This window comes from Xyrauchen texanus, chromosome 25, assembly GCF_025860055.1.
Source record: "Xyrauchen texanus isolate HMW12.3.18 chromosome 25, RBS_HiC_50CHRs, whole genome shotgun sequence".
Taxonomy (NCBI): domain Eukaryota; kingdom Metazoa; phylum Chordata; class Actinopteri; order Cypriniformes; family Catostomidae; genus Xyrauchen; species Xyrauchen texanus.
In genome coordinates, this window is record NC_068300.1 from 33,685,850 (window position 1) to 33,698,788 (window position 12,939).

At 36.5% G+C, this 12,939-nt stretch overlaps 1 pseudogene; it reads right to left on the bottom strand.

Annotated features, from left to right (window-relative positions):
• Positions 1-5,509: 5,509 nt before the first annotated feature.
• The window catches only part of LOC127619195 (RNA-binding protein 38-like), a 34,858-nt pseudogene continuing 27,428 nt past the window's right edge, over positions 5,510-12,939 (bottom strand).

Here is a 12,939-nt window from a genome sequence, read left to right on the forward strand (position 1 = left end):
GCTTAACGCGTAGGAAGGGGACATAGTCATACCGATGCAACGGGGCAATACGTTTTCGGTTCTGCTCAACAGCCTGGTCCCTGTTTGGTCCACCCTCCTTCTTATGCCTCTGTCCTCTGCCCCTCCAAGAGTGAGGCCCGCTGAACATTAGACAAAAAAATATTTTGTTGTGGGAAACCCTTGGTCAAGATGTTTTGAAGTTGCTGAAGCAGATACAGCAGTACTTTTATCTCACACTCAGTAGTTAGACATATATCTATAGCACACCATTCTTTTTTATTAGGATGATGTCAGTTTAAGAGGGCCATCAGGCCAAATGTGCCAGACAGTTCTTTAAGATTCATTATTCTATCACTGCAAACTATTTTAAACAGTTGTCACAATAGCATGTTTAGAATTATTTAATTGGTCTGAGTTTGGTAAGGTAGGCAGGGCAAATCCTTTAACAGAGGCTGGATGGACAAAAAAAAAATAAAAATAACTAACTGCACCTTTAAATGTATAAGGTTTATATATTCATCAGCAACTACTGAATATCTATTGACAATTATGTCAATAGAAAAATGAGTGATTTGCAAAACAACCTAATTATTTGATGAAAAGGACTGCTTAGCTACTGGCCAATTTTAGTGACTCAACATCAGCTAAAATGGGCCACTGTATTTTAGTTTGTAAGTTATAAACTTACATGATATTTTGATGGTCCTTTTCCTTAAAAAGGGATTTTAGATGGGCTTAGCACTACTAACTGTCATAACATAAGCCAACCCATGTAAAAACAAGGACTATTATTTATTTACTGTATCTTGGGAACATTCAAAGGATTTTTTTTTTTTTATTATAAAAATTATTAAAAGATTCGCAATCCTTGTACATAAAGAAAGAAAAGTCTGTGAGAAAAGTGATCATTTTCGTAACACAAAATCCAGTCATTTTTTATTTGTATGTGTTTTAGCATTAGTAAAAAAAAATTATATACATATACAGTGCTGGGTGGATTACTTGTGAAATTTAATCAGGTACTGATTACAAATTACATGACAAAAAATACAATCAGTAACGTAATCTCATAGATTACATTTTGGGGTAATCTAATCAGATTACTTTTGGAATTCTTTAAACCTAATTCTATTTTATTTTATGTCACATGCATTTGAGGATAAAAAAAAATAACATAAAAGAACAAAGAGGAAGAAAATGTATTCTATTCTTAATTATTAACAAAACAGCCTCACAAAAAGAGCTACTTATGACATTTGTAAACATTGCATGAACCTTAGAGATGGCATCCACAAGATCCTTTGAAGCAGTTAAGTTCAATGTATAAGTTCAGAGCTGCACACTGTTGGTGAGGTAGTAAGAAATAATATAAATATATATATATATATATATATATATATATATACAGTGGGTACGGAAAGTATTCAGACCCCCTTAAATTTTTCACTCTTTGTTATATTGCAGCCATTTGCTAAAATCATTTAAGTTAATTTTTTTTCCTCATTATTGTACACACAGCACCCCATATTGACAGAAAAACACAGAATTGTTGACATTTTTGCACATTTATTAAAAAAGAAAAACTGAAATATCACATGGTCCTAAGTATTCAGACCCTTTGCTGTGACACTCATATATTTAACTCAGGTGCTGTCCATTTCTTCTGATCATCCTTGAGATGGTTCTACACCTTCAATTGAGTCCAGCTGTGTTTGATTATACTGACTGGACTTGATTAGGAAAGCCACACACCTGTCTATATAAGACCTTACAGCTCACAGTGCATGTCAGAGCAAATGAGAATCATGAGGTCAAAGGAACTGCCTGAAGATCTCAGAGACAGAATTGTGGCAAGGCACAGATCTGGCCAAGGTTACAAAAAATTTCTGCTGCCTTTAAGGTTCATAAGAGCACAGTGGCCTCCATAATCCTTAAATGGAAGACGTTTGGGACGACCAGAACCCTTCCTAGAGCTGGCCGTCCGGCCAAACTGAGCTATCGGGGGAGAAGAGCCTTGGTGAGAGAGGTAAAGAAGAACCCAAAGATCACTGTGGCTGAGCTCCAGAGATGCAGTCGGGAGATGGGAGAAAGTTGTAGTAAGTCAACCATCACTGCAGCCATCCACCAGTCGGGGCTTTATGGCAGAGTGGCCCGACGGAAGCCTCTCCTCAGTGCAAGACACATGAAAGCCTGCATGGAGTTTGCTAAAAACACCTGAAGGACTCCAAGATGGTGATAAATAAGATTCTCAGGTCTGATGAGACCAAGATAGAACTTTTGGCCTTAATTCTAAGCGGTATGTGTGGAGAAAACCAGGCACTGCTCATCACCTGTCCAATACAGTCTCAACAGTGAAGCATGGTGGTGGCAGCATCATGCTGTGGGAGTGTTTTTCAGCTGCAGGGACAGGACGACTGGTTGCAATCGAGGGAAAGATGAATGCGGCCAAGTACAGGGATATCCTGGACTGAAAACCTTCTCCAGAGTGCTCTGGACCTCAGACTGGGCCGAAGGTTCACCTTCCAACAAGACAATGACCCTAAGCACACCGCTAAAATAACGAAGGAGTGGCTTCACAACAACTCCGTGACTGTTCTTGAATGGCCCAGCCAGAGCCCTGACTTAAACCCAATTGAGCATCGCTGGAGAGACCTGAAAATGGCTGTCCACCAACGTTTACCATCCAACCTGACAGAACTGGAGAGGATCTGCAAGGAGGAATGGCAGAGGATACCCAAATCCAGATGTCAAAAACTTGTTGCATCTTTCCCAAAAAGACTCATGGCTGTATTAGATCAAAAGGGTGCTTCTACTAAATACTGAACAAAGGGTCTGAATACTTAGGACCATGTGATATTTCAGTTTTTCTTTTTTAATAAATGTGCAAAAATGTCAACAATTCTGTGTTTTTCTGTCAACATGGGGTGCTGTGTGTACAATAATGAGGAAAAAAAATGAACTTAAATGATTTTAGCAAATGGCTGCAATATAACAAAGAGTGAAAAATGTAATGGGGTCTGAATACTTTCCGTACCCACTGTATATATATATATATATATTTTTTTTTAAACATATCTAGTTCATTTTAATTTAAGTGCATAAAACATTGCATGAACAAAGTAATGAACCTGAAAGTAGCATCAATGACATTGCCAGGTCAAACTAACAGCTCAAACCTTGAGAAAGGAGCAAATACTTAAAATGTACATCTGTGAGACTATTCCGCTTCGGGTTAAGGATATGATTGATAAGAAAATTATCAATACATTATAAATTTACTGTAGTTGCATTGTTAATATGTAATCATGTAATCTATAAAAAGTAACAGTCGTCCAATTACGAGTAATTTAATCCAATTACAAGTACTTTACTTTGTAATCTGATTACATAATCCAGATTACATGTGATCCGTTACTACCCACTGTATGTGTGTGTGTGTGTGTGTGTGTGTGTGTGTGTATATATATATATATATAAAAACTAGTATTTAGTATTCTCACTCACTATTTATTGGACATAATATATATTTTAAGATTTGTCTCTGAGTTATGTGTCGAACCTGTTACCATCATAAGTCCCTCTTATTAAAATAATGTTGGCTACATAATGTAAATAAATACAAATAAAACTCTGATATAATAACATCACCATCCTCTTAGCATGTTAACCCCAAAAGTACAAGTATATCCTCTTTGCTTTATCATTTTTCCTTAAACATTTCTAAATTTGTCAGTAGAAGACGATCATAAATTATCCCTATGTAACCATGATTTTGTTAAAGGCGTATTTGAAGGAATATCAGCATTAATTCTCTTTCTAATAAGGACCTTGTAGTGTCCATGAGCATAAAACTAGTGGCTATGGCTAAATGAACTGTAAAGCCATCAACCATGTTACTTTCTTTTAAAGGCATAGCTATATCCCGACATAAATTAAAAATGTTAAATTCAGCATTCTTTGTCTGATAAAATATTTAAAATATTTACAAATATTCTAAAGGCACATAGTTTGCAGAATGATCAAAAATAATGGTAAGAATAACACATTTCTATGATATTGTGACCTTGTTTTTCTTTCAGATTGAACATGTATGTTATTTTTTATTTAATTTAATTATCTAATTTATTTATTTTTAATATATTATAAATTATACATCTATATTTTTTTTTCGAATACTTTGGTCTTTCCCCCATTTTCCAGTTTTTCTTTGTTGCAGAGCTCACTCACTGTTCTTTGTACATGTACAGTTATGTGCAATGAAATAGATCAACCATGTTGAATGCACAAGCAAACAGAAGAGGGCGATTATGTTCCCGTGTAGCTCAATCCACAGAAGAATTAGACAAAAAAAAAAAAACAACAAACAACACAGAAACAAATTATAGACACTGAAAACATGTAGGGAAGATGGGGACTATGCCCCATAAAAAACAACACATTTATGATTTTTTTTTGTACATATTTAGATATGATTTTATCATGTACATGATGATAGGAAAAATTTGGTAATGTATTTATTAAAGGAATAATAATAATAATTAAGGTAATCATAATCATAAGGTAAGCTTGTCCCAGCTGTAATTATATTTTAATTGTAATTTTAATTGCATAAAATACATCTGATATAATTATATATATATATATATGTATGTATGTGTGTGTGTGTGTGTGTCAAGGTTAAATCAAAGGAATAAATCGATTCCAATATTTAATTTTATGCATTTCAACAATTTAGTTGAGTAAAATAGCTGAATAATGACTTTTGTTTTACGTGTCAAAAAGAGGCATGACACCCCAGTTGGTGTATATACTGCTTTTCCCTTAAAACAGTTAAGGTCAATGTCATGATTGTGTGTTCAAAATCTGCTAATACTGTTTTTTCCAACTTGCAGGTGGTGGACAAGATAATGGGAGCATCTCACAATAAACAATGCACGTAACTTTAGTTTGGACGGGGACTGTTTGTAAAGTCATTCCACAGGTGCTCATTTGGATTGAGGCCTGAGGCTTCATGCATACAACTTCCCGTGGTTTCCATACTGGTAGTTTGCCTACGCACAAAAATGTATAAAGCCCTGTATGCTCTTTGTAATGCTCGCCATTCCCTGAATTTGCATAGGTTTTCGTACACGTTCATGAACTGTTGCAATCACTCATAAATGGTTGTTATACTGCCTTTGGTTACTGAGTCTTAAGTGCTGTTTCTCAATGAATTTGTCTGCAGACACAAAACAAGCTTAAAGGAAGATATAACCCTCAACGGACAAAAGAGAAGAGGTATGGCAAGCCATTTTAACATTAAAAATGGAGAAACAGCATTGAGATGTGGAACAACAACAAAAATCTCTATGACCTATGAAGTCTTTTGTTACAGCTTTAGTCATTCAAGTTCAGTAGTTCTTACCAGCGACCCAGAGATTGAGCCCCCCTAATTTCTGACCCAGATGAACACACACTTCGCCATCAAAAGAACCACATCGATGAAGCTTAATTTTGCAAATTACTTTATTAATTGTTTTGCATGTTCTGGTCGTATGGCTTTTATTTTAAGGTGGTTTCATATTTTGAGTTATTGAAATAGTCTCAGGGCAAATAAATACAACACTGTTCTTGTGAAAACAAACAGATTGTGCTAGCAATATGTCCTCTTGTTTGCTGTCCAAATGTACGCTCAGTCAAGACTGACGCTTTTGTCCTCTTCCTGTATGCTCCTTCTGGAATTTTGTCCTGTAGTGTCATTTGTGGAGATACCAAAGCAACCACCTACAGAGTTTACACTTACATTTGTCACTTAAACTACACAATACTCTTTCTTTTGTCATTTTAACAGATTAAATATTGACTTAAACATGATCTAAAAAGCATCACAGATGAGACTGAATTAGAAAATTATTAATACTCAATGTTTTAATGTCCATTTCCTCATATTTATAATCAAAAGGGTGCTACGGTGTCTCTTAAATCCATGACTTAATGCTGGACTAACATCATTACAACTAGCTACTTAAGATTGCAAGGAATCAGAGCAACTATGGAAATTGAGGCAGTAGACAGAGATAAGCAGAATTACAAATCCTTTTGCTATGCTACATTTCTAGAAAAGTTATCTATGCTTGGAAAAAAAGTCAGGTTACAAAATATTCACATGACTTTGGTCGACTGGAGGGAAGCACATTTGTTTCATAATAACAGCTATATAAAGGAAAGGAGTAGGAAAAAGTCAAATCTAAGGCTTTGTGCTTAACGGATATTTCTGCAGAGGTTTCTGTCTCATGAATTTGCTGTGTTGCTCAAATACATTTCAGTGTTTGTTTGTGGAATAACATCATTCAGCACAAAGAGAGAAAATACATCCAATCAACCCATCTCGGTCTCAATTCTAAAATACAGTGTCCCCACAAAGTATTTGGACACTTGAGCCACACCTAAAATGCATGAATTGTATTCTCAGAACTAACTAAACTATGAGTTTATTCATTTTAATGAATTCTATTCAACTGGTGTCAAGGTGACTTTTAGAGGATCTATGAAGTCATTTCGCATGTGTCCAAACAGTATAATTAGATTAACTATGGATGTTCCACAAACATTTGACAAATAGAATGTCTTTATTTGTGAAATGTTTTGCTTGAAAAGTGTGCTTGTGCTATCTTTCTTTAAAATAAACTTGGTACTACTTGGTTTGATATTTTGTTATATTATGCAATAACATTCAAACATTGTTCAATTCCACTTAATATTTTAAATGGATAGTTCACCCAAAAATGGCATTTGTCTCATCATTTACTCACCCACATGTCATCCCAGATTTATATGACTTTCTTTCTTCTCCAGAACACAAAGATTCTTAGCTCCAAAAAGCACATTAAAGGATTAAATATTGATCTGTTTCTCATCAAAACCTATCATATAGCTTCTGAAGACATGGATTTAACCACTGGATTCATATGAATTACTATTAAGCTGCCTTTATGTGTTTTTTGGACCTTCAAAGTTCTGGTCACCATTCACTTGCATTGTATGGACCTACAGACCGGAGATATGATTTCTAAGAATCTTTGTGTTCAGCAGAAGATAGAAAGTCATACACATCTGGGATGACATGAGGGTGAGTACATTATGAGAGAATCTTGATTTTTGGGTGAACTATTCCTTTAAAAACGGTTTGGGGCCACTGTATGATGCAGTTGATCTCACATCACTGATGTATCTTGTGAATGACCTTTTGCTTTTATCATTCTCTTGATCCATCTACATTACAATCCTTGCAATCCACCATTTACTCTCATCAATCATCTAATATTGGTTATTAAACAATCTTCTACCAATAACAACAATAATAAAATTCTTAATAATAACAGTAACCTGTCAGAGTAAAAGTCTATAAACTGAGAGATCACGAATAGAAGAAAAATTTGAAGCCCTTTGTATGAGACCCCAGTGTATTCGCTGTAGCCCACTGGTCATAAGCTGATGATCTCACAATTCCCTGTCCCATGATGATGTTCTAGTACAATTTCAGCATACTCAATCGGCCGCTGTTCTACAGGCGGTCGGTGTGATGCTGATGTGGAGGGAGTTGGATGAAGGCTGTGGAGGGGGCACCTCCGACCGAGAGGGGGGTGGGAACTGGGGTAGAGTTGGTGGAGGAAGGGCCAGGGTTGCCTGGAGGGTACACATAACTCAGGAAGCCTGGTGAGGCGGCATAGGGGTACTGCTCGAAGGCCGAGGAGGCATACTGGTTGTAGGCAGTGGTGAAGTCAAGGTACGGGGTTGTGGCGGTAGAGGTAACCTGAGCCGGGAGAACCAGACCGGGCTGCAGGAAGGCCTGAGGGTAAACATACTGCTGGCCGAGCCTGGAAAGAGAGAGAGAATTAACTATAAAATATATGGTGTACTAGTCATAGACTGATATTCTGACCAGGCATCGTCTGACAACTGTGCCTGATTGGCCGATTAGCAGAAGTGGTGCCTTGTGTCAGTTCCAAAACCTACTGAAATATTTTTTTGTGTATTAAGATTGAAAAATAAGTATTTGTCTAAATTGAAAAGTTTTTGCAGTCAGAGTGCTTAATTAACACATTATCAAGGGCATTTCAAATAAAGGGAGAACATTCGTAATACTTAACAGTTAGGCCAGTTATGGTCCGATTAATGTGTAATACTGTACATGCTGGATGAAGCTGAGATCGCAGTATCTAGGTGTGTTTATCATACTATGCAAAAATCAGATGCGTTTTCAGTCGGATTAAAGCATTTACATGACTGGACTAAACTAAAACAATAATTCGCCATGCAGTTGAAGCCTGGTTTTCACGTGTGGCGAGAGACATCACAGAAGCTCGAGGAAGTGATGTGTTTGCTCTACATTGATGATCACAAGGCGCAGACTTCTAAACTTAAGATTCATTTGATTTAGAAACTTTCTAGTTTCAAGCATGATCGAGAATGTCAAACCTCTCAAACAGCTAGACAGCCCCGACATTCAACTTGGCATTGACGAGGAAAAAAAGACAACACACTGCATGCGCCAAAATAAAAAAACATTTTATCATCACCCTTACTTACATTTATCATGACTTTACAGTAGGCCTAGTGACAGTAACTATTGTATCTTAAGTTTTAAATAGGGCTGTCGATTTAACGCATTAATTCAGTGTGATTATATAAAAATCATAGAATTAAAAACACGTAAAAAAAAAAATAACGCAAGTAATCATGTAATATGAATATTCCTTACATCTGAGCAAGTCAAGCTTGAAGTAACACCTGTTTTCTCCAGGGGGCAGTAAGCGAAACCTCAGCAGTTTGGGCAACACGGATATACAGAGAACAAACCACACTCACAGATAGCAGACAAAACAAAATGAGAACACGTTATTGCATTCAAACGCTGCTTGATCTCAAGATCTCAACTTGACACAGCGACCTAAAAAAGTTGTGTTTATGACACGACGCAAACGAGACACTCCAAAAGCATGCATTTACTAATGTTAACAAACACAACTTTTGATTTGAGAAATGTATATGTTGAAATGAACATTTAACTAAAGATTAATAAAAAGCTGTAAAAGTATCGCGCATTGTTAGTTCATGTTAACTAATGTTATTAACTAATGTTAACAAATGGAACATTATTGTAAAGTGTTACCATCTTTTTAAATGCTTTACTCGTAAGCCACAATAATGTAATGCATTTTAATGATCTATCTTATTACCTTTATAATATACATTTTATTTATAATGATTTAAATATAACTATTTCTAAGTATTTAATCATCATTTATTGAATTATTGTTATTTGAGGGGCTTTCTAAGCAAATATTTATATATGCATTCAATTGCAATTATTTACATTATATTTATTTAATCGGCATAACATGTAAATAATTGGATTAAACATTTTAATTGATTGACAGCCCTAGTTTTAAATAATTATTATATATGTTTTAATATAACTGTGGCAGGTGGACTATTTACAGTGACCTTCTCACAGTAATGATTACGTATCCTAAATCATTAGGAGCCTGATGAAGGAAAAATTATATCTGTTATGGATTGGGAAACTCAAATTTTTCTAGCAATGTCATAACTCTGTAAAATGCTCTACAGTACAGTCAGAATACAACAACTAGTCCTATAGAAATAAGGTGTTAATTCAATTTAGTCTGAATTCACATCTTAAATGTTGAAGTAAAAATTCTTCGTCAAATTCAAAAAGTTCCAGATGCTAAGATTATTAAGATTGTATGTGTGTATATATATATAACTGGTAAATGTAACAGACACTCATGTTATGATGACCTCTGATATGAAATATGACTATTTCTTTTAGTTGTTTTGTACTAGAATTATCGATAATGTTTTTTGCCATTGTTTTTACTAAAATATGAGTGATATATTAAAATATATACAATATGATGAATTATTGTGTAACTGCATGTTGCTCGGCAAAATTCTCACTGGATTCCCAATTCTCAGACTGCATTCATTCGGATTGATGAAAATTAGTACATGTAACATAGCCAATGTAACTACAGATGTAATTCAAAACATTTCCTTTAAATGTAAGTACAATGCAACAGCACATATGTACATAATAAGTACATTGAATCAAACGCTTAAGTACATAGTACTAGTTAAAAGACACTTAATATAAAGTGGGTCTGGGATTTTTACCCATTTAATCAAGTCCAATCAATTCAAGGCCAATAGCTTAGAAAAGTAATAGCCTCTACTAAACACCCCTCTTTATTTGAGTATCACTGATGTCTGTAGCACAACCAGTGTGGCAAAAACACGCCAAAGTTTAACTAAAGGTTAGGGGTTTGTTCAATTGCTATAGAGTCATGCAAACACCACTGAGTCTAATGTATCTAACCGTTCTACAACAAGTAGAAGAGGTAAAAAGCATGATGGATTCTAAGTACAGATACTGCTTTCTGAAAACTGACCTGCTCACTCACCCCATTAATTTCTCTTATGGGTCTCTGCCTGATGATATAATGGCCAAACATCACAGAAAACAGCTACTGCAGAGAGAGACATGAGGCTGCTACCCACAAACATAGAGACATGACCTCAGGCTATGCTTACACCAAAGCCATGAACTACTGTTTTTCTTTATGCCCCCCAAACAGAGGCACCCAGAGGGACCACCGGCACCAAGCACAAAATATCTTCAACAAAAAGCCTGAAACATACTCAAACCAAACACATTCACACAAGTATATACATTCTTTTTACACTATTGTAGACACACACACACACACACACACACACACACACACACACACACACACACACACACACACACACACACACACACAGCTGCAGTGTCATTCCACTGCCTTTCCCTTGTTGCCGTTCTAGGCTGAAGGATGATTTATGGGGACTGACAGTGGCTTTGTGGAGTAGGCAAATCAACGGAGTCGTCCTTACTGACCCTATTCATCCTAGCAAACCCTAATGCAGGCAGGGAAATAGAGGGATTGAAAGAGACAAGGAGGAAGGGAGAGAGAAAGAGAGATGGGGCAAAATAAAAAAGACCAAAGTTGACAAGGGTGTGAGGACTGACAAAGTAGGGCAAACCAATTGCAGTAAATTAGCTGAATTATGGTGCATGACTTTGTGTGTGCAATTATCAGGGTAATTTGTGTTAAAGTGGTAGTTGGCCAAAGTTAAGCCAAAAATGAAAATTCTGTCATCATTTTACTCACCCTCAAATGTTCTAAACCCATCTGACTTCTTTCCATGGAACACTTAGGGTGATGTTAGGCAGAATGTTAAGGACTGACAGCCTCAGACCCCATTCAATCTCATTAGCCGCATTTCCACTATCTAGCCAAATGAGGGCGTGCTAGTACGTGCCAGTGCCAATTGCTTTCCCACCGTCACTTCTGGGGATACAATGTGCCTCCTCTGGGCTTTCTTGGTCACCAACGGCCAATTACCATTGGGCCAAAAAAGACCAGCCAGGGACTGGGGGAGTTGTTCAGGTCAAAAGGCAGAATTTCGCAGAACTTCGCAGGCTGTGTATCCAGCACACAACGGTACAGGTTTGAGGAAGAAAAATCATAAAAAAACTAATCTGTTAAAACACCCAATGGACAAAGTGATACCCAAAGAAATTACTTTCCATGGTTTGGTGAAATTTCATAGACAGTGTGCTGGGATATTGTCCCACTGTTTGTGGAGAGACTATTCGGGATGCCATGGCAGTTACAATCGGTAAGTTGTCAACACTAACTTATCTTGCTTATCATTTGATATTGCTTATCCGTCAGCTTGCTTCCCTCTTTCTTGTGAAATGGGTGCGTGATGTTGGCACCATAGTGGTGAATTAAGGGCAGGTTTTTGGGCAATGCTGTAGAGTTATTGGCCCGATGGTGAGAATGCAGTACGATTTTGGTCTTGCGGCTCGAGATCTGAGGCTATTAGCCCGGCTGGCCAGTTGTTAGTCCTGGCCCTCACTGGCCCAATAGTGGAAAAGTGGCTATTGTATGGAAAAAAGATCCCCGTCAACATTATTCAGAATTTCTCCTCTTGCGTTCAGAGAGGAAAGAAAGTAACAAAAGTTTGGTTATCGTGACATGAGGGTGGGTCAAGGATGTGAAACAGGGTGATGGCTACAGTGGCCCAAGCAACTGCCCTTTTGGCCACAATGGCTAAGATGCCCCTCTGAGTGAAATATATATTTATTAATTTAACAAACACTTTTAAAGTTTCTTACACATCTTAAATATTTTATGCGATTATGTTTTAGAATACGTAAAGTCTTTTAGTTTATTTTGTACTGGTTTACAATGGCTATAGTTGTTCATCGGGTCTCAAGACCGTCAACATTTTTTCTCTGTATTCTCTTTATGAAATAATTCCATTGAGTATGTTCAAATAATGCCATAATACATTTTTTCAGTTCTAATTATTTCCTTTAAACAAGCCATCAAACAATAACGTGCCTCTTATGTGATATAGAACATTATGTGCAGCAATGCAGAAGCACTTTTCAGTTGAATCTGGATCTGAGTGGCACAACTAACCCAGAATAACACTTCTTTTCCAACTTTGAAGTTTGTTCGAGTCACTTATGACAATAATGACAAGAAAAAATAATACAGGTAAAAACTGTCCTTCAAGATAAGAAACATTAATACAGATTGGATGCTACCGGACTTTAGGTCTGTAAATTAAAATGAGCCGTGAGCATTTTTCTCTTTTTCAGTATTGTTGTTTGATTAATATTCTTTAAGCCCCATTCACAGCGCCAGCCACTTTGTTGCTTGGTGTCGATATACTCTGTGATCTGTCGCTAGTGGGTATTCCTACTGTTTGTCACTGCACGTCTGGCCATGGCTTTTCAAAATGTTTATTACGGATGAGACCTAATAGCAGTAAAAGTATGATATCATTTCAATTTGGCAAGGAATCAGTTCTCTT